The sequence below is a fragment of the Chenopodium album genome, chromosome 6, assembly GCF_948465745.1.
Source record: "Chenopodium album chromosome 6, dcCheAlbu1.1, whole genome shotgun sequence".
Taxonomy (NCBI): domain Eukaryota; kingdom Viridiplantae; phylum Streptophyta; class Magnoliopsida; order Caryophyllales; family Amaranthaceae; genus Chenopodium; species Chenopodium album.
The window spans coordinates 49,362,432-49,384,385 of record NC_137839.1 but is presented as its reverse complement, the minus strand read 5'-3'; the positions used below and the strand labels follow the sequence as shown (position 1 = coordinate 49,384,385).

At 38.6% G+C, this 21,954-nt stretch overlaps 1 non-coding gene across 1 annotated transcript; it reads right to left on the bottom strand.

The window, feature by feature from the left end:
• Positions 1-5,008: 5,008 nt before the first annotated feature.
• LOC145637616 (small nucleolar RNA R71) lies at positions 5,009-5,115 on the bottom strand. Its single transcript, XR_014114380.1, has one exon. It is a non-coding gene; the product is annotated as a small nucleolar RNA R71 (small nucleolar RNA).
• Between the last annotated feature and the right edge of the window lie 16,839 nt (positions 5,116-21,954).

Below are 21,954 nucleotides of genomic sequence, written 5' to 3'. Positions count from 1 at the left end.
TCCACTTTCCATGTTGTTAGCAGTAGAAATGGGCCAAATTTATTTTTCAGGTTAAACAATAGAAATATTAGTTTAACTTTTGTAGAATTTTGTAAAATATTTGAATTAAATTCTGAATTATCACCAATGGCATGCGGACTATAAAATGGGTGACATATATTATGCTTTGACTGGTTTGCCTACCCCCGACCCCCAACATGCTAGTACCAAACCTATTCACCACCTTGTCCCAAAAATCTGGCAAAGATTTTGCGGGTTTGTGTTTTTTAGGTAGGGCCGAGCCCCATAATGCCCAATCTAATGAACTAGCTGTCATAGGACACTATGTGTACGGGTACGGGAAATTGAACATAGGTAGGTTTATAGTTCACCATTTGAGTAGGCATGCCACGGCCAGCACCACTTCCAAGACCCCTATCCGTTTAGGTGGCCTTATCACTCGAATAGCAGTGAAAAAGGCCGGTTTTGTAGTGGACGGACCCCACCAGCTGACCAACTGTGGATCAGATACCTATATGACTGCTAGGTATTTTGAGGAGTTGGGGTGGGTTAGACCGGATAGCGAGCAGACACCCTTTTGGTGTATTCGGACTGGGAGCGAGCAACCTTTGCCCATTTTTCCCCTACCCAGTCCTGACTTGACCGCTTTTCCCCCAGGGCAACCTTCTTACACTTATGATGTTTTAGTTGCCAACGCTAGGGGGCAGGCACCACCACCACCAGTTCCACCACCCCAGCCTCAGCCCGAGGTGGCTTTCTCTCCACCTCGTATGTCCCGCTCCGTCCCTCATGTTGACTCTGACCCAGTTTGGGATCTTTAGAGTATAGGTCAGGCCTTAGGACGTATCAAGCATTCCCATACTGACCTTAGGAGGATGGTAGGCTCCTTAGACCAGAGGTTAGGGTACCTAGAAAGGAACCAGGGTAGAGCTCTCTACCCTATGTACGATGATTATGCTCGTCGGGGCAACATTCCCGACGACGTTATTCACCCTGACTGGTTTCAGCCTCCACCCCAGGGATACGATAGGGATCCCACTGCCCGTGGTATTTACACTGACTATTCTTCTTTCTTCGGGTACGGCCAGGAAATTCCTTTCGGGGGATCGGCGGGGGGGAGTTTTCACGCTGATTATTTTGGTGGTAGCTCTTCTGGTGCAGGTGGTGCAGGTGGCAGTGGAGGTGCGGGTTTCGGCTCGATGGATGAGGATGATCAGGACTAGCTATGTTGGGCTAGTTCCCGAGCCAATGAGGACATTGTCTGATTCTGGCTTGGGGGAGATTTTGATTTGGTATATTTCTTTTTCTCTTTTCTTTTATTTTTGGTGTGTTTTCTTAGGTTAGATTTCTTGCTTTCTAGGTTAGTTTTATTGCTTTCTTATATATATAAAAATATAAAAAAAATTCAAAAATAAAAAATTCAAAAGTACGTTCCAATGAATTGTAAATTATGCTTCCCTGTGCCCTTTATTTGAGAAAATTGTTTTGATTCCTGGTATTTGATGATAAGCATTGTGGATTAGTTGATCATGATTTGGTGTTTGATTGCCTTGAAACCTTAGCATGCGTCAATTTGTCCAACTACTTGTGAATATAGTGCTTGACTAGTTGATTTGTTAAGGAATGTGTGATAGTTCCATAGTTCCTGGTATGTCAATGAATTTGAGTATTGGTTTGAAACTATTAGTAATATTTATATGATTCATTATTATGCACATTGTGGAGGACGAAGGCATTTGTTCTTTTAGGTAGCCTCCAGATATTGTAGATACATTTGTTCCCTTCTTGCTACCCATGTTGTTGTCTTGACTTTTTGTTGTTTATTAGCCATATTAAAAGCTTATTTTGCCCCATTGGTTACTAGTCCCAAGCTTGGCTTGGGGGAGCCATTACTGAGTGAGGTGAGGGAGTTTGTGGTGTGCTTATTATTTGCACAACTTGGGTGGGTTTTTGAGAAGTTGTTTTGTTGTTATTCATGTTTATTTTTGATTAGTTTGAGAGTTATATTTTCTTGAAAAAATAAAGCATGATATTATGAAGAAAAAAAAAGAGAAGTTCAAGAAAAAAAAAAGTGTAAAAAAAAAAAGTGAACTTCAAAAGAAAAAAAAATGTTCAAATGTTCTAGTTGGAGGTTGATCAAAGGAAAATAATTTTGAGCCTCAATGAAAAATTCAAGTTTGGAAAATAAAGTTTGTTTATTCACTCTACTTTTTCATTATTATATCTTATGAGTGAATTTGTAAGAGTTGGGTTTATTTATTATGGTTGGAGTATATTTGGTTGATGTTAGAATTGGTTATGTAGGAGATGTATGATCATTATTTATTTTGATCATGGGTTTTATTAGGATATGGCTCCTTTAAGCATAGCTTTTCTCTCACTTATTCCCAAATTTATCCTACCCTTTACCCTAGCCTTACATTACAAGCTTTAAAGACCTTCCGACCTTTGTGCATAGAACTGTATGAATGTGAAGATTTGTTTATCAATGCAAGTTATGATTTGGCGTATTTCGAGTCGACTAGTAGGATTGAGCGTTCATTGTTTTATACACACGAGAGTGTGAGTTGGGAGGGCATTGTTCACATAAAGGGGGTTGGATGGAGAGCGATCGAGTACATCTTTTACTCGCCACATAAATGAGAGTTGAGTGTGTGAGCACTAGTCTTGAATTCTATATGCTCTTGTGGTTTGCTCTATTTGACAATTGTTAGGGAAGAAAGGTAATTGGATGGATTTGATTGGTTGACTTTGAAGCATGTTTATTTGATTTACCCTGGATCGTTTGTGCTTGATTTTTTACGTTTTGGGGTGAAGTATATTTATTAATTCATTGATGAGATCTTTGCTTATGGACAAGCAAAGGTTTGGCTTGGGGGAGTTTGATGTGTCTATTTTATATAGTATTTTACCCCCGTCCCTTGGTCATAATTAGTAGTGTTTTTGGCTCTTTAGAGCCACTTTTATTACTAATTGGTGTTTTCTAGTGTTTTCGTAGAATTGGTTGACTTTTGCAGGGATTTATGCTTTTGAAGTATTTTCCCGAGATATTTTGGAGCAATCACGAACATTGGAGAAGCACGACCAGATTCTGTAGCCCAGGGCCGGTTAGAGCCATCGAACCGGTGATTAAGGGCTCGGTATAGGTGATACCGGGGCATTTGGACCAAGTATTCAAGACCGGAAGAGAAAACCCAGATTGGCCCGAAGTATTGGAGCCCAATCGTAGTCCAAACAGTGGCCCAAGTGAGCCGCCCGGCCAAAGAGGCTGGCGCCCGAAGGCGCGCCCGGCCGGGCGGGAGAAGCTAAGGCTGGCGCCCGGTGAAGCGCCCGGCCGGGCGCGAGATTAGTATTAGGGAGCAAAAAGGCGCGCCCGATCGGGCGGTGCCTCGCCCGATCGGGCGCGTGTATTTATTAGTTGACGATTAGCGTCGTTTTAATTTGTTTTAGTTTAGGATTTTGTACGGAGTATAAATACTCCTCCGTAATACGATTTTAGTATCTCTTTTTCCTCTCTCTTTTGGCTCTTTCTTTACTCTCTTAATTGTTCTCTTAGATTTCTTTCTCTTAAACCTTTGTTCTTAATTCTACTCTTAATTCCATATTTATTTTGGTAACGATTTCTCTTCTCTTAATCTTAGTTATTTACTTTATTCCTTTTATCATGTCTTGCTTTATTGCTTTGATTAGTTTAATTTCTACTATGTGTGAGTAGTTTTATTTCTAGGGTTTATGGGGATCCATAAATAATATGAAGGGGTAATTTGTTGTTGTTAATTATCAATGCTAGATTAATTTCCTATTGATTGAATTAATGCTCTGTGAGTAGATTAGGCCTGGTCTTTTATGCATGAGTTTGGCAATATTAATTCGAGATTCGACATATGAGAATTAATGTTTAGGTCTAGTTTTAATAGGCAGGTTGATTTATAAATGGTTAAGTCGAGATTCGAAAGATGAGATTTAATACCGGTAAATTAATTGTGTGATTATAATACGTAGCGAAAGCCCTTTATAATCTGATTGATGTATGCATTGATGAATGATTATTATATTCTACCCTGGAATATTATTTATTGGTGAACCTATGCCCTAGATCCTTTTATATATTGTTTTCTCCCTATTCTAAATCTTAGTAGTTTAGTTTCATATTTAAATATAAATATTGGTTACTTCATAATCTAGATTATTTTAGTTAATTAGGAATAGAAAGACTTGTTTCCCTGTGGAGATCGACCCTACTTCCCTATCTGCTTTAGTTAGAGGACTTAGGAATTATTTTTTATTAGGGGATACGACTTTACCCTGTCAAAATTTGGCGCCGTTGCCAGGGAAACGGTTTTATTTTTATTTTTGATTGTTTTTATAGTCTAGATTATTTCCCTTTTTGTCTCAGAGAGCGTTTGTTCTCTGAGACAAATCTCACATTTGCTTCTAGTTTTTGTTTATGCCCAGGTGTTCCAGATCAGGTTACATCCCATTCGATCCTGAGATCGAACGTTCCTTCAATAGACAGAAAAATCTCTACAAGCAAATCCTGGCGGATTCTGGTGATAATAACAATAATCACCGCGATCCTCCGACTGGTTCTAGCGATTCAGAGGCATCATCAGACGCAGAATCAGAGATGACGGCTCCAAAGAAGCTTAGTGATTATTCACAACCAAAGCTTACGGATTTTCCACATCTCACCCCTACTCCGGCTCTTGATGGGGTTCGATTTGAAATTAAACCTCAATTTATAACGATGATAGAGAGGAAGCAATTCAGTGGAGCCAAGGGTGAAGACCCGAATCTTCACATTGCTGACTATTGTCAATATTGCAACACCATCATGCAAGCCGGGGTCACTCAAGACCAAATCAGGGAGATTCTCTTTCCCTTCTCTTTAACTGGAAAAGCTAAATTGTGGTTTAATGGTTTAAATAGAACTATACTTTGTATAACTGACTGGGAAACTCTTGTTTTGAATTTCTATAACAAGTATTATCCTGCAGAGAGAACAGTCGTACTACGGAGTGCGATCCAGAACTTTGCCAAAGAAGCCAATGAATCTTTATATGAGGCTTGGGAGAGGTTCAAGGATTTACAAAGAGATTGCCCCCACCATAATTTAGCACAATGGCAGTTAATCCAAGCCTTTTATAATGGCCTTGGAAATTCTTCTCGAATAATTTTAGACTCTGCAGCTAGTGGGAGGTTTATGAATCTTGATGTTGAAGATGCAGTTCAGGTTATTGAAGACATGGCGATACACAATTCCCAATATGGGAACCCTAGAGGATTTGCTAACAAGGGGAAGCATAGTGTCGACTCTGTATCCTTTTTGCAAGCTCAACTAACCTCTATTTGCCAAAAATTAGATAATCTGAGCACTGCTATTGTAGCTAATGTTTCTGCGATTAATAATAATTCTAATGAGGCTTTCTGTGAAAATTGTGGTATTGTAGGTCATTGGGAGCAAGATTGTAGGAGTTCCGTGGAGCAAGTTAATGCCTTCCAAGCTTATAGGCAGAATAACCCATACTCCAACACTTACAATCCTGGGTATCGGAATCATCCGTACCTTTCCTACCGGAGCACTAATGTTCAAAATCCACCACCACAAGAACCATAGGCACCACAGCAACAGCAGCAGAAATATTATCATCCTCATCCCAATGCTAGCCAGAAGAACCAACCACAACAACCCTCCTCATCTTCTGACCCTTCTCTGGTGGAAATTAGAGCAATGTTGGTTAATATGAAAAAGCACATGGAGAGCAGAGATGCGACAATTTATCAAATTCTAGCGCATAATAAAATTGTAGATAATCAAATTGCGCAATTCTCCGCTACCCTACAAGCCCGCCAATAGGGAGCTCTGCCGGCACAGCCGACTAGGCCTACGGATCAAGCATTTGCAATTACTCTAAGGAGTGGTTCAAACTATGAAGGGCCCTCTATGCCCGGAGATGATGAACCTGTTTTATTAAATAATGCTAATCTTGATTCCGTTAAACCAAACAATGTAGTTGATAGCCCTGCAGGGCTAAAGGATAATACTAACATATCTAATTCTACATTGCAGGGTACAACTCCAGAGAAGGTGGCTACTCCAGACAAGAGTAATAATGCTCCAAAGCCAATTATCAACTTCCATTCCCCAATCGTCAATTGAAGACAAACTTGGATAAGCAGTTTGGTAAGTTCCTAGAGGTGGTAAAAGATTTGAAGGTAACAGTTCCCTTTACCGAATTGATCACACAAATCCCCTCGTATGCAAAATTTATGAAAGAAATATTGATGAGAAAAAGGTCTATTAGTGAGGTAGAGACGGTAGCTTTCACTGCAGAGTGTAGTGTCGTACTTCAAAATAAGTCTCCACCTAAATTAAAAGATCCGGGTAGTTTTTCTATCCCTTGTCATATTGGCAATCTCTTGATTGATAATGCATTACGTGATTTGGGTGCTAGTGTTAGCGTCATGCCATTATCTGTGTTCTAAGTTGAATATGGGTAAATTAAAAACTACCAATATAACTCTACAAATGGCCGACCGTTCTTTCAAATACCCCTTAGGTGTTTTAGAGGATGTCCCCGTTAGAGTAGGTAAATTTTATATACCTGTAGATTTTGTTGTTCTTGATATGGCTGAGGATATGCAAACCCCAATTATTTTGGGTAGACCATTCCTTAACACTGCAGGAGCAGTCATAGATGTAAGAAGTGGTAAGTTAACATTATCAGTAGGGGATGATAAAGTTGTTTTTAATTTGAATAATGCCCCTAAAAGCTCCATGACTGAGGAGAAATGTTTCAGTGTTAATGTGGTTGAAAATTATTCTAACAAGCCCCAAGCTCTTGAAAAAGATCCCTTGGAGGCGGTATCTTGTGTTGCATCCTTTTCATATGAGATAGACAAATGGCAGAAGGAAGTCGATGCAATAGAAAGAGCACTCTACAATGTTGGTCTTGGTTTCGAGGATGAACAGGTGGAACCGATCGAGCAAGTTTTGCGAATCGAGCCTACGGTAAGTGTTCCGCCAGATCGAGTTGCAAGTGTTGAACGCAATGACAATTTGAAGCAACCTTCGATCGAAGAAATATTTCTAGTGCGTAGCATTCAAGATCCCCCAATCCAAGTCAAGGAGGATCCACCAGATAAGGTGATTTGGCGTCCCACAGGGTATGTCAGGAGGCCGCATCACAGCCTGAACACCGCTAGACCGGGTGAGAAACCACCCGATCAAGCGTTAGGCCAAGGGTCCTAGATATTGTACTTGGTAAGAAGGTCGTGCGGGACCTAGATAAACCAGCGCTTTGCGGGAGACAACCCGTACTTTTAATGCTTTTTAGACTAGTTTTTCTTTCCTTTTTCTTATGAGAGGAGAGATGAGGGAATTTAATGAGTTTTATGAGTGTTTGTACAGGTTTGAAGGAAAAGAGTTAGCCAAATTTTGGAGAAAAGAAGAAAAATAATTTTTCGCCGAATTAGTCTCGGGCCCGATCGGGCGCGAGAGCAAGGGTCCAAAAATACGTTTTTTCGCCCGACCGGGCGCAAAATATGTCGTTTACGGACTAAATTGTCCGCCCGATTGGGCAAGCCTCGCCCGACCGGGCACGAGAAGGGCGAAATTTTAGAGCTACAGATCACCCGACCGGGCGAAGGGCGCCCGACCGGGCGCGAGACCATGAGAAAATCTGAACATTAGATCGCCCGACCGGGCGCGAGAGTTGGGCAAATTTTGCAATTTAGATCGCCCGACCGGGCGATGGGCGCCCGACCAGGCGCGAGAGTTGGGCAAATTTTGCAATTTAGATCGCCCGACCGGGCGCGAGTGGCGTCCGCGTCATTTTCTTCTTCCCTTCCTTCTTTCTTCCTTCATTTCTTCTTACCTTCATAACTTTCTCTCTCTAAAACTCAAATTCTCTCTACCTTTTCTCTAAGATTTCTCCTTCATTCCTTAACCAAATTCAAATCTTTTTACATATTTGGGATCCTCTCTTCATCCTCTACACTTTCATATAAATTTTTTTTAAATTTAATTCAATAATTTTTCAAACCCATTTCCTAACATGGCTTCAAAGAGGGCTAGGTCCATTTTCGGTAGGAGCTCCAGTTCGAGGGAGGAATACGACCCAGACTTGCAACTTCCGTACTGGCCGACGATCCGGATTGCGAGCCGAGAGCAAAAGGAGCGGCTAGAGCACTTAATCGGCCGCGAGGTAATTCCTTCTCGGAGGCTACACCGCCCTACCCTAGAATCATTTGGTTTGTATGATTTTGTAAAACGATTTTTGAATGACATTGGCATGAGAAAATTTGTTGATATGCACTATCCTACTTTCCGAGAACTTACTTATGAATTCCTGTCCACTTTCCATGTTGTTAGCAGTAGAAATGGGCCAAATTTATTTTTCAGGTTAAACAATAGAAATATTAGTTTAACTTTTGTAGAATTTTGTAAAATATTTGAATTAAATTCTGAATTATCACCAATGGCATGCGGACTATAAAATGGGTGACATATATTATGCTTTGACTGGTTTGCCTACCCCCGACCCCCAACATGCTAGTACCAAACCTATTCACCACCTTGTCCCAAAAATCTGGCAAAGATTTTGCGGGTTTGTGTTTTTTAGGTAGGGCCGAGCCCCATAATGCCCAATCTAATGAACTAGCTGTCATAGGACACTATGTGTACGGGTACGGGAAATTGAACATAGGTAGGTTTATAGTTCACCATTTGAGTAGGCATGCCACGGCCAGCACCACTTCCAAGACCCCTATCCGTTTAGGTGGCCTTATCACTCGAATAGCAGTGAAAAAGGCCGGTTTTGTAGTGGACGGACCCCACCAGCTGACCAACTGTGGATCAGATACCTATATGACTGCTAGGTATTTTGAGGAGTTGGGGTGGGTTAGACCGGATAGCGAGCAGACACCCTTTTGGTGTATTCGGACTGGGAGCGAGCAACCTTTGCCCATTTTTCCCCTACCCAGTCCTGACTTGACCGCTTTTCCCCCAGGGCAACCTTCTTACACTTATGATGTTTTAGTTGCCAACGCTAGGGGGCAGGCACCACCACCACCAGTTCCACCACCCCAGCCTCAGCCCGAGGTGGCTTTCTCTCCACCTCGTATGTCCCACTCCGTCCCTCATGTTGACTCTGACCCAGTTTGGGATCTTTAGAGTATAGGTCAGGCCTTAGGACGTATCAAGCATTCCCATACTGACCTTAGGAGGATGGTAGGCTCCTTAGACCAGAGGTTAGGGTACCTAGAAAGGAACCAGGGTAGAGCTCTCTACCCTATGTACGATGATTATGCTCGTCGGGGCAACATTCCCGACGACGTTATTCACCCTGACTGGTTTCAGCCTCCACCCCAGGGATACGATAGGGATCCCACTGCCCGTGGTATTTACACTGATTATTCTTCTTTCTTCGGGTACGGCCAGGAAATTCCTTTCGGGGTATCGGCGGGGGGGAGTTTTCACGCTGATTATTTTGGTGGTAGCTCTTCTGGTGCAGGTGGTGCAGGTGGCAGTGGAGGTGCGGGTTTCGGCTCGATGGATGAGGATGATCAGGGCTAGCTATGTTGGGCTAGTTCCCGAGCCAATGAGGACATTGTCTGATTCTGGCTTGGGGGAGATTTTGATTTGGTATATTTCTTTTTCTCTTTTCTTTTATTTTTGGTGTGTTTTCTTAGGTTAGATTTCTTGCTTTCTAGGTTAGTTTTATTGCTTTCTTATATATATAAAAATATAAAAAAAATTCAAAAATAAAAAATTCAAAAGTACGTTCCAATGAATTGTAAATTATGCTTCCCTGTGCCCTTTATTTGAGAAAATTGTTTTGATTCCTGGTATTTGATGATAAGCATTGTGGATTAGTTGATCATGATTTGGTGTTTGATTGCCTTGAAACCTTAGCATGCGTCAATTTGTCCAACTACTTGTGAATATAGTGCTTGACTAGTTGATTTGTTAAGGAATGTGTGATAGTTCCATAGTTCCTGGTATGTCAATGAATTTGAGTATTGGTTTGCAACTATTAGTAATATTTATATGATTCATTATTATGCACATTGTGGAGGACGAAGGCATTTGTTCTTTTAGGTAGCCTCCAGATATTGTAGATACATTTGTTCCCTTCTTGCTACCCATGTTGTTGTCTTGACTTTTTGTTGTTTATTAGCCACATTAAAAGCTTATTTTGCCCCATTGGTTACTAGTCCCAAGCTTGGCTTGGGGGAGCCATTACTGAGTGAGGTGAGGGAGTTTGTGGTGTGCTTATTATTTGCACAACTTGGGTGGGTTTTTGAGAAGTTGTTTTGTTGTTATTCATGTTTATTTTTGATTAGTTTGAGAGTTATATTTTCTTGAAAAAATAAAGCATGATATTATGAAGAAAAAAAAAGAGAAGTTCAAGAAAAAAAAAAGTGTAAAAAAAAAAGTGAACTTCAAAAGAAAAAAAAATGTTCAAATGTTCTAGTTGGAGGTTGATCAAAGGAAAATAATTTTGAGCCTCAATGAAAAATTCAAGTTTGGAAAATAAAGTTTGTTTATTCACTCTACTTTTTCATTATTATATCTTATGAGTGAATTTGTAAGAGTTGGGTTTATTTATTATGGTTGGAGTATATTTGGTTGATGTTAGAATTGGTTATGTAGGAGATGTATGATCATTATTTATTTTGATCATGGGTTTTATTAGGATATGGCTCCTTTAAGCATAGCTTTTCTCTCACTTATTCCCAAATTTATCCTACCCTTTACCCTAGCCTTACATTACAAGCTTTAAAGACCTTCCGACCTTTGTGCATAGAACTGTATGAATGTGAAGATTTGTTTATCAATGCAAGTTATGATTTGGCGTATTTCGAGTCGACTAGTAGGATTGAGCGTTCATTGTTTTATACACACGAGAGTGTGAGTTGGGAGGGCATTGTTCACATAAAGGGGGTTGGATGGAGAGCGATCGAGTACATCTTTTACTCGCCACATAAATGAGAGTTGAGTGTGTGAGCACTAGTCTTGAATTCTATATGCTCTTGTGGTTTGCTCTATTTGACAATTGTTAGGGAAGAAAGGTAATTGGATGGATTTGATTGGTTGACTTTGAAGCATGTTTATTTGATTTACCCTGGATCGTTTGTGCTTGATTTTTTACGTTTTGGGGTGAAGTATATTTATTAATTCATTGATGAGATCTTTGCTTATGGACAAGCAAAGGTTTGGCTTGGGGGAGTTTGATGTGTCTATTTTATATAGTATTTTACCCCCGTCCCTTGGTCATAATTAGTAGTGTTTTTGGCTCTTTAGAGCCACTTTTATTACTAATTGGTGTTTTCTAGTGTTTTCGTAGAATTGGTTGACTTTTGCAGGGATTTATGCTTTTGAAGTATTTTCCCGAGATATTTTGGAGCAATCACGAACATTGGAGAAGCACGACCAGATTCTGTAGCCCAGGGCCGGTTAGAGCCATCGAACCGGTGATTAAGGGCTCGGTATAGGTGATACCGGGGCATTTGGACCAAGTATTCAAGACCGGAAGAGAAAACCCAGATTGGCCCGAAGTATTGGAGCCCAATCGTAGTCCAAACAGTGGCCCAAGTGAGCCGCCCGGCCAAAGAGGCTGGCGCCCGAAGGCGCGCCCGGCCGGGCGGGAGAAGCTAAGGCTGGCGCCCGGTGAAGCGCCCGGCCGGGCGCGAGATTAGTATTAGGGAGCAAAAAGGCGCGCCCGATCGGGCGGTGCCTCGCCCGATCGGGCGCGTGTATTTATTAGTTGACGATTAGCGTCGTTTTAATTTGTTTTAGTTTAGGATTTTGTACGGAGTATAAATACTCCTCCGTAATACGATTTTAGTATCTCTTTTTCCTCTCTCTTTTGGCTCTTTCTTTACTCTCTTAATTGTTCTCTTAGATTTCTTTCTCTTAAACCTTTGTTCTTAATTCTACTCTTAATTCCATATTTATTTTGGTAACGATTTCTCTTCTCTTAATCTTAGTTATTTACTTTATTCCTTTTATCATGTCTTGCTTTATTGCTTTGATTAGTTTAATTTCTACTATGTGTGAGTAGTTTTATTTCTAGGGTTTATGGGGATCCATAAATAATATGAAGGGGTAATTTGTTGTTGTTAATTATCAATGCTAGATTAATTTCCTATTGATTGAATTAATGCTCTGTGAGTAGATTAGGCCTGGTCTTTTATGCATGAGTTTGGCAATATTAATTCGAGATTCGACAGATGAGAATTAATGTTTAGGTCTAGTTTTAATAGGCAGGTCAATTTATAAATGGTTAAGTCGAGATTCGAAAGATGAGATTTAATACCGGTAAATTAATTGTGTGATTATAATACGTAGCGAAAGCCCTTTACAATCTGATTGATGTATGCATTGATGAATGATTATTATATTCTACCCTGGAATATTATTTATTGGTGAACCTATGCCCTAGATCCTTTTATATATTGTTTTCTCCCTATTCTAAATCTTAGTAGTTTAGTTTCATATTTAAATATAAATATTGGTTACTTCATAATCTAGATTATTTTAGTTAATTAGGAATAGAAAGACTTGTTTCCCTGTGGAGATCGACCCTACTTCCCTATCTGCTTTAGTTAGAGGACTTAGGAATTATTTTTTATTAGGGGATACGACTTTACCCTGTCAATTAGGAGATAGATTTTTGGTTCCAATTGATTTCTCTTATCATTAGTCTTTACAACCTTTGATTGGAATGCTTGTCCCAAGTCGTTGCAATTGTCATGATTACTTGTTGATCCCAGTTCCTAGTGTTTTATTTCCTTGGTTGTTTGTTTTGTTAGTTGTTAGTGTTAACTTTACCTTCGTCTTCGACCTAGCTTAGGCGTATAATTGAGAGTGTTTGAACATTACAGTTCCTTTGGGTTCGACCCTTGACTTTCCTCTATTTAGGTTGGTTAAGTATTTATAAATTTATTTTGACTGAGGGAGGATTAGTTTCAACAACCTAGTTCACCCCTCGTCAAAATGGCGTCATTGCCGGGGAACGGTGTCTATGTTTGAGTGTTTTTTATTGCTTAAGTCTAGGTCTTTGTATATACTTTTCTTTTATTTGATTTTTGTTTGTTTTGCAAAAAAAAAATGGCATGTCTCTAATTTCCTTAATATGACAATAAGCCTTTTTACGAATATTTCAATAGACTTGAGGGATTTTTATATTATAATCGTTGTAGTCTTTGGGAGGCTTTTGAGATTTGTTACTTTGGTTTGAATGAACAAACTAGGAATGAAGTTGAATGCATGCATAATGGTGAATTTAGAGCATTGTCAATTGATGATGCTTGGGATTTCTATGTTTGGTTTGCTAGGGTTGTCTATAATAGGGGTAATCATGTTTCTAATATTGATGTGCAATGTCTTGTTTCTTTTGATATTAGCATGATTTTCCATGATTTGTCACATGATCGCATTAGTGAACCTAGAACAAATGTTTTCAACTCTATTTCCCTTTTTGTTCATGATGATGAAGTGCATGCTCAAGTTGATGCTAATGGTGTGTTTCAATTTTCTCCATTATTTACCATGCCTTCTTGTGATGTGTTTTGTTCACTCAATGATGAATCATCATCCATTATTTGTCACATGATGATGATTTTGAGCAACCAAGAGGGGGTGAGGATCCCTTTTGTGAGCATTTGAGTGATGGTGAAGGAGTTGAGAATGAAGAGAGTGTTAATTTCGAAAACCCTAACCCTCCTTCCCATCTTGATGAGTCTCTTTGTGCATAATTGTGATTCTTCTATCCATGAGTATTTAGACTCTTTTGAGGTTATGTCCAATAATTTCATTTTAAGGAGAGTTTTCCTTATTCTTCTTTTTCTTTTTCTTCTTCCTCTTCTTCTTTTTATTATTTTGTTGAATTTGCTTTTGATTTTTCTTCCTTTTCTTGGCATCTCTCTCCTCATGGGTGTGCACTAAGCTTGTTACACATCCTCTTCCCGTCATTTGCCTACCTTCTATCTTATGAAATGTGTAGTAGTGCATTTGACAAGCTCTTGCGTTCGTTGCAATATTATTTTCTAGAGCGGACAAGCTTGGACCTTAAGCAAGCCTTTATCGGGAAGTAACCCATGTTTTATTGCTTTCATTTTCTTTTCTTTTTAGAATAGATTTTCTCTCATGGAAATGTTTGTGTGCCTTTTTCTAGGGACATGACTTAATATACTTTGGTGCATTGGCTTGGATTAAGAATCAAGGAAGATTGACTCCTATTTTGCTAGCATTTGGAAAACAAGACTCAATTCTAGATGAACTTGGCTTTGAAAGGTCAAATTGGGTCATTTGCGGTATTTACATCCACCTAACATCCGGTAATATCTTTCCTTTCTCTTTATCTAATGGTTTATGCCTTGTTGGACATGTGTTGGTATTGTTGGTTTTATTTTTTTTTTCTTTTCCCCTTCCATGGGTTCTTTGATTTATGTTTGAGCATGTTGTCTCATTCAAGCTTGGGGGAGGGTATTCTATCATGTTTGGTGGGATGTTGATTCATATATGTCATGCACATTTGTATATGAATTTCCATGTTCTTTATCTTGAAAATTTCCAAAAAGATTTTTGTTTCTATCAAGGCAAATTTGCAATATGTTTTGTTTTGTTCTTGCTTTGGACATAATAATTTTGGACTTGAATAGTTGAATGCTTTTATTCTTAAATGGTAACGGTGTGCACGGTTTGAGTGCATGTTTGGTTAATTCTTGGATAGAGTATGCTAAGGTAGTCGTTTAGAAATTTTGGGACCTTGAAGACGGATTCTATTGTTTTTGAAAAAAATTTGCAATTGCTCCCTTTTGGTGAATTTGAAGCTAATAGTGAGTTTTTGCTACAATCATGTGAGGTTTCATTGTTTTCAATCCTTCTACATATCTTGCATGAGCGACAGAGATCCTTGACTATTGCGGACCTAATCTTCAATCTTGACTCATAATTCTCAAACACGAGACCGAACCATCTAGGGAGGACAAAGGCACCTTTTTGGGGTGGTAATTTTTTCTTTTTTTTAGGATAATCTTCTTTATTTTTAGTTCTTGGGTTTCCATTTGCCTACTTGCTAACCATTTGATCCTTTTCCCTTCTTTTCAAGCCACATCTTTAGAACTTTGTGCCTTTTGTTTCTTTTTGTTCCATTTTTTTTGTTTTTGTGAAGAAAATGATCATGCTATTGGAGATTGTGGTATATGAGTTTGGATATTGGTTCTTATTTGTAAGCAAGTTTGTGTTTTGTTTATCTTGTGAATAATGGCAAGTGAATAAATGAAAAAGCTATCCAAAGTTTAAAAAAAAAAGGCAAGGACATTCAAATGCAAAGTTGAAAACGCCGTCTATAGTTAAAAAGTAAAAAATGAAAAAATTGAAAAAATGAAAAAATGAAAAAAAAAAAAAAAAAAAAAAAAAAAAGCAAAGCAAATTCAAAAAGCTTTGGCAAAAATTGAAAAAAGTGAAAAATGAAAAAGTTCAAAAACATTTTGATGTAAGTGTCTTTCTCCCTATTTTAAGCATTGAGGACAATGCTTTGTTCAAGCTTGGGGGGAAGCGTTCTTATGTTTTTTGTATATATGATTGTGGTTATAGTTTTAAATAAGCTTGGGGGTGTTAGTTTGTTTTTGTTTGGTGATTACTGGTTATGAGGAGAAGGTTTGATCACCCTTTTGCTTCACTAATTAATTAGGAATACCACCAAATTCTAAATTTTAAGCCTACCCTCACCCTTTTGCTCTTACGTTACAACGTTTGGGAAAGCCCTTTTGACCTAGAGGTTGAGTCACATATCGGGGGAGGGCATTATGAGTTAAAGCCTAAGGAGAGGGTATGCAAAGTCAAGATGTCGAGAAACCTAAAATATATTTGTTTTTCCGGTTCCTTCGAGGAACTATAGAGACACTCACTAAAAAGTATATTTGAAGCTAAGTGGGAGAATGTGCTAAAATGTTTTTGAGATGAAAGTGAATCGTGTTCCATTAGTTCTCTATGCTTAGCATATCCTATGTTTCAATCAACCTTAAATATCTTAGAAGGTGCACTCCCTTACCTTTTTAGAAAGATTTGCATTCATTTATGCTTGTACATTTGCAAAAAGTTGATAAGTGACTTTTATGTCACTTTTAGGGTGTTTATTGAGTCGTTTTCCGGCTTATTTTTCCAATAATTTAACCCTTTTTATCCTTTATTTCTTTTATTTGCTTATTCGCGTCGTTTATCTTTATTTTGAGTATTTTAGTAGTTTTTAATAGTTTTTAGCTTATTTTCTTAATTTATTTAAATTATCTTATTTTCTATGTTTATATTTTAAGTTTTTAGTTCTTGTTATTTAATAAGTTCCTAGTTTCTCTCATTTTCTTATTTTATTTTATTTTCATATTTGTTTTCTTTATTTTATTTAATTTCTTTTGATTTTATTTTTAAGTTATTTTTATTTTATTTTATCTTTATCTTTATTTTATTTTATTTTATTTGTCTCGGTTTCACCCTCGGGTTTGTTTCTGTGTAGGCTCGAGTTCAAGGTCCAAGCCGAGGCTTTTCAATTGCCACACAACATCAAGCCCCTGCTGCCTCCTATCCGTCACCCCACCTTTCTTATCCTCCACCACACCAAAACAAACCAAAACCCCCTGCTCCAATTCACTGAGCTGCTGCGCCCCCCTCACAACACCACTCACCTCCAATACACCAAGCAGCAGCACCACTGCTCTCACCACCTCACACGACCACAACCAGACCCCCACACCTAGCAGTCGCAACAGCGCACACCAACAGCAACTCATCACCTTACCTCCGTATCCACCACCAGCCGCACCACAATTCTCAATCACCAACAGTCACACCACTCATCACCCTCTTGCTGCTGCCACCATACTAACCACAACAGCTACACCAGCATAGCAGCCGCACCAGTCACCGCTCGCCACCACAACCAAAGCAGCAGCATCTCCATTCATCACCTCCAACTCACCTCAAATTCATCTCCATTCACCACCTCCAACCAAACCCACGCAAACACCACCCACAGCGCCTTAGCTCACCTCACACCAAGAACAACCTCCGTCAGCCACCAATCAACCACCAACCTCAATTCACCAAACCACCTGAACTACCAACCCAGCCGCACCTGAACCACCATCACCACAAACCAACCTCACCTGCTGCGCCTCCCATTTCGCCACCAATCCTAACCAACTCGCAATCCGTCAGCCGCCAAAACCACCGCAACAGTAGCAGCCAACAAATCGCAACAATTCACTTCAATCAAGCGCCCAAAATCAGAGAAAATAGCAATTAATCAAGTTCGAGCAAACCAAAGGAGTTCGGTCGAAGTTCGAGTCAGAAACTTTTGAGGTTTTGTAATTTGAAGAGGTGTGGTCGAACACACCCATGGTTCGACCAAACCAACCCCGTAGTTCGGCCGCACCAACCCATGGTTCAACCGAACCATTTCACGAGCTTCGCGCGTGACTTTTAATGAAAATCGAACGGCTGCGATGTGATGATGCTTGATGATGATTTTCGATGAAGGGTGAAGATGATGAGTGATGGTGATGAAATTTTAGAGCAGCCACGAGAAAGGGGGAGTTTGGGGGCTGATGTTTCGTGGGTTTGGGTGGGAATTTTGGGGGTTTTTGAGTTTATTTTTCCATTTCATTTTCTTTTATTTTATTTTATTTTAAGTTTTGTTTTTTTTGGTTTTTAGTTTAGTATTTTAATTGTTTTAGTTTAGTTTTATTTCTTTTTAATTTCTTTTATATTATTTTAGCTTGTATTATAAATACCCTCTTTGGGTTATTTTCTAAAAATTTTTAATCAACATTTTTTAGATAGATTAGATTAGTTTAGCCTAATTTTATTTTCTCTCTCTTAGGGTTAGTTTAGGAGTAGTGTAGAGAGAGAAAGCTTGGATTTCCATGGAGTTTTTGAGAGGTTGAAGAAGCAACTTTGTGGAACTTCTTCTCATCTATTCAATGAGCATTTTCTAACTTTCTCTCATCTTTATTTCTTGCTTAATTCTTAGTTTTTGCTTTTTGTTCATTGATTTGAGTAGATTAATTATTTTATTTGTTTAATCTTGTTTTTATTCTTATTTTACCTTGTTTTCCATGTCTTTCTTCATTATGTTAGCTTAGATTTTGTTCTAGGGAAATGGATGAAGGTTATGTTAATAAATTGAATGATTGATTGTGATTAGTATGGAATTGTTTCTTGATTATTGTGTATGGATGATGCTTTTATGGATTAGAATCTTTCTAGCTAATTGATTCTATGTTCTTAATTGTCCTTTCAATCGATTGTGCGAGAGTGAGTTAGTTGAGAGCCCTAATTTCTTCCATACCTTTGCTAGGCTAGTTGCACGAGAGTGAATTATTTTAGTAGGATAATTAACATGCTTAATTGTGCGAGAGTGAGTTAAATATGTTGATTGTTCCTAATCAAGGTCATTTTCATCTAATTGTATGATGTTATTGAATGTATTGATGTAATTGGATTCCACTTTCCCTAGTTTTAGTTATTTGTTCTTAGTTGTGTTTAGTTGAACCTCTCTCTATCTCACAAGCTTTCCTAGTAGTGTAATTAGCACAAATTGATACACTTAGTCCTTTTGGGTTCGACCCTTTACTTGCCACTAACTAGTTTAGTGTAAGTTTAGGTATTATAAATTTCTAATTTGGTTAGGGTTAGTAGTCCCAACGACCTACTTCCACCCTCGATCAAAAGTCCATTCATGAACATTTGTTTTCTTTCCTTTTGTTTTCTTTTTGCTTCTTTTTCGTGCTTTGCCTTGTTTGTTTGGTTAATCTCTTAGGAAACCCTTACGAGATCATTACTCGTCCTCTCTGGAGATCTAGGGGTTTAAATGGCTTGTCAATTGTTGCTAAAATTGACCGTGATTCCTACGAAAGTGAGTTAGTATATATTCTTGTCACTTCTCTTTTTCTTTTGTTTGTTTGAATAAGCTCATCATTTCTCCCATGGTTTTGTTTTGCTCGAGGACGAGCAAAAGATAAGCTTGGGGACATTTGATGAGTGCCATTTATGGCACTCATTTGATGAGCTTTAGGTTGTTCTTTCTTTTCATAGCGTTCTTTCTTGATAAATGCTTAGTTTTATGCTTTTTCCCTTTATTTCCCTTTTCTCTCTTGTTTTGTGTTTTTATTGTTTTTCAATACTTTTCTCCTTTATTTCTCTTCTTTATGTGGTTGTAGGTATTGTACGAGGTTCGGGTCTCGATATTGATGATTTTCTAAGTTGGAAAATGCTTTTGGAGTAAGCTCATAGCTTTGAGAAAGCTCAAGATGCAAGGAAGTAGATGCTCCAAGTTCTAGCTCTTGTGCTCTCGAGCCGTGCTCTCATGAATAAGTGGTATCGAACCCACCAAAAGTGCTTAAACTTACTGCCTATACCATCATGCATCATTCGGAGCTCACGGGTACATTATCGACGCACGAGCGGCAAAGAAAGTCGGAAGAAACCCTGTTTGGAGAGGGCGCGCAAGCCAGGCGCGTGGGTGCACAGCCCAGCCGCGCGGGCGCACACCCTTGCAGTGCGGGCGTGCGTGGCTTGGGAGAGGGTGCGCACCTCTTCCTGCGCGGGCTCTCCTCCCTGTTTCCGGCTTCGTTCGTTTTCCTTTTCCGCACCTCTATAAATACCTTTCCTTAACCGATTTATGTAAGAAGTTTTAGACATAATTTGGATCATATTCTTATCTTAATTAAGAGCTTCTCTCTCTAGTTTTAGGGTTTGTTTAGGAGTAGATTTTAGAGAGAGAAAGTAAGGAATTTCAATGGTGATTGAGAGATTGAAGATTCAATGGTGACAATTGTGTTGAAGATTTTCTCCATTATCAATGAGCATTTCTAACTCTATCTCATCTTATTGTTTTGTTTGGATTGATTTTGATGTTTGATGCTTAATTAGTGTAGTTGATGATGATTCTTGAAACTTGTAAGATTGATTGATTGTGATTAATATGGGAGTGTGTTGATTGATTGTTGAGATTAAAGTGATTAATGGAAATTGTGCATGTGTGTAATTCGATTAGGCCTTGAGAATTATAATAGATTGCATTGTAATTGCTAATGACACGAACAATTGATTAAGGAATCGCAATTATCGATTGGTTTGGATTGTGATTCTCTTAGCTTGTTATTCGTAGAGACATCTAGCTTAACGATTAGGAGATAACTCTTTGATTCCAATTTATTGCTCTTATCATTAGTCTTCACAACCATTGATTGGCATGCTTGTCCCAAGTTGTTGCAATTGTCATGATTACTTGTTGATCCCCGTTCCTAGTGTTTTATTTCCTTGGTTGTTTGTTTTGTTAGTTGTTAGTGTTACCTTTACCTTCGTCTTCGACCTAGCTTAGGCGCATAATTGAGAGTGCTTGAACATTACCGTTCCTTTGGGTTCGATTCTTGACTTGCCTCTATACTAGTATTTAGGTTGGTTAAGTGTTTATAAATTTAGTTTGACCAAGGGAGGATTAATTTCAACAACCTAGTTCACCCCTCGTCAATCATATTTGTTCAGCCACCATTCGGGTAGGCCATGAACAAGAAAACAACCATCGTAATCGTGACGACCCGTACGATTACAATGAGCGCAATAGGAATTTGACTTGCGCTTGGGAGTAATAAAAGAAGACATAGTATTAGGGTCATTCACCATTATCGATCAATGAGAAGCTAAGAAATTCGATTTATAAGCTCAATTGCCAGAAACTCGAAGCAGTAGAACAGAAATTAGGGTCCAAAGAACACCAACACAAGGTAACCACATAAATTAAGGACCAGAAATTCGAAAAAAATAAAAAATAAAAAATCCACTTTGATGGAGGGGCGGATGAGATGGTATCGGAGTCAATCAAATTCTAAATCCCTAAATTTCTAAATTCTACTTTCTAAATTCCTAAATTCAATTTCTACAATTTTTTTTTTCTAGTTTGAATTTCTTCTACGAATTTCTTCTTCAAATTTCTGGTCCCTAATTTCTGTGGTTGCCTCGTGTTGGTGTTCTTTGGACCCTAATTTCTGTTCTACTGCTTCGAGTTTCTGGCAATTGAGTTTCTAGTTCAGATTTCTTAACTTCTCATTGATCGATAATGGTGAATGACCCTAATACTATGACTTCTTCTATTACTCCCAAGCGCAAGTCGAATCTCTATTGCACTCATTGTAATCGTACGGGTCACGATTACGATGGTTGTTTTCTTGTTCATAGCCTACCCGAAAGTTTAAAAAGTAGAATTTAGAAATTAATTCGGCTACTGTGATTCTGGGTGCCAAGCAAAAATCGACTGAATGCTCTCCATTCTATCTACTGTTAGATGATATTTGCTCTATTTCAAATTCAAAGTCTTTTTCTTCATGTTTTTTCTCTCAGATCATGTTAAAAGGGTGGGGAATACCTTAGCTCACTTGGTGGCAAGGTGGGATACTAGGGGTTGTGATAAATTTGTTTGTTGTGGACCTTTCCCGCAAAGCCTTATGACTTTGGCGGACCTTAATTTAATATAATAAATTCCCCGTCGTTTTTCCAAAAAAAAAATTATGAGGACTGAAGTGAGAAAAAAATTTGGAGAGAAAAAAATGAGGGAAAAAAGTCAAAAGACATTTTTGCTTTGAATTATATACCAAATTAAATTAGGTAATTGAAAGGTTAGGATTAATATAAAATTCAAACTTTAAAAATTAGAAATAAGATTTGAAATTCAAATAAAAAGAGGGATGACCCACATAAAAAAATTTTTAAAAAATACCTTTTCTACCAATGAGAGCTTAGTGTATAGTATTCTTTTGTACACTATGAATTCGTGCTAAGCTACATGGTTTTGGGGGTTTTCAAAGAAACGTATGAGGCGCGTTATACTTTTAGGTGGATCCTAAATTTTATACTAATCCAATTCCCAATAGTGGATTTAGCCTTCATTA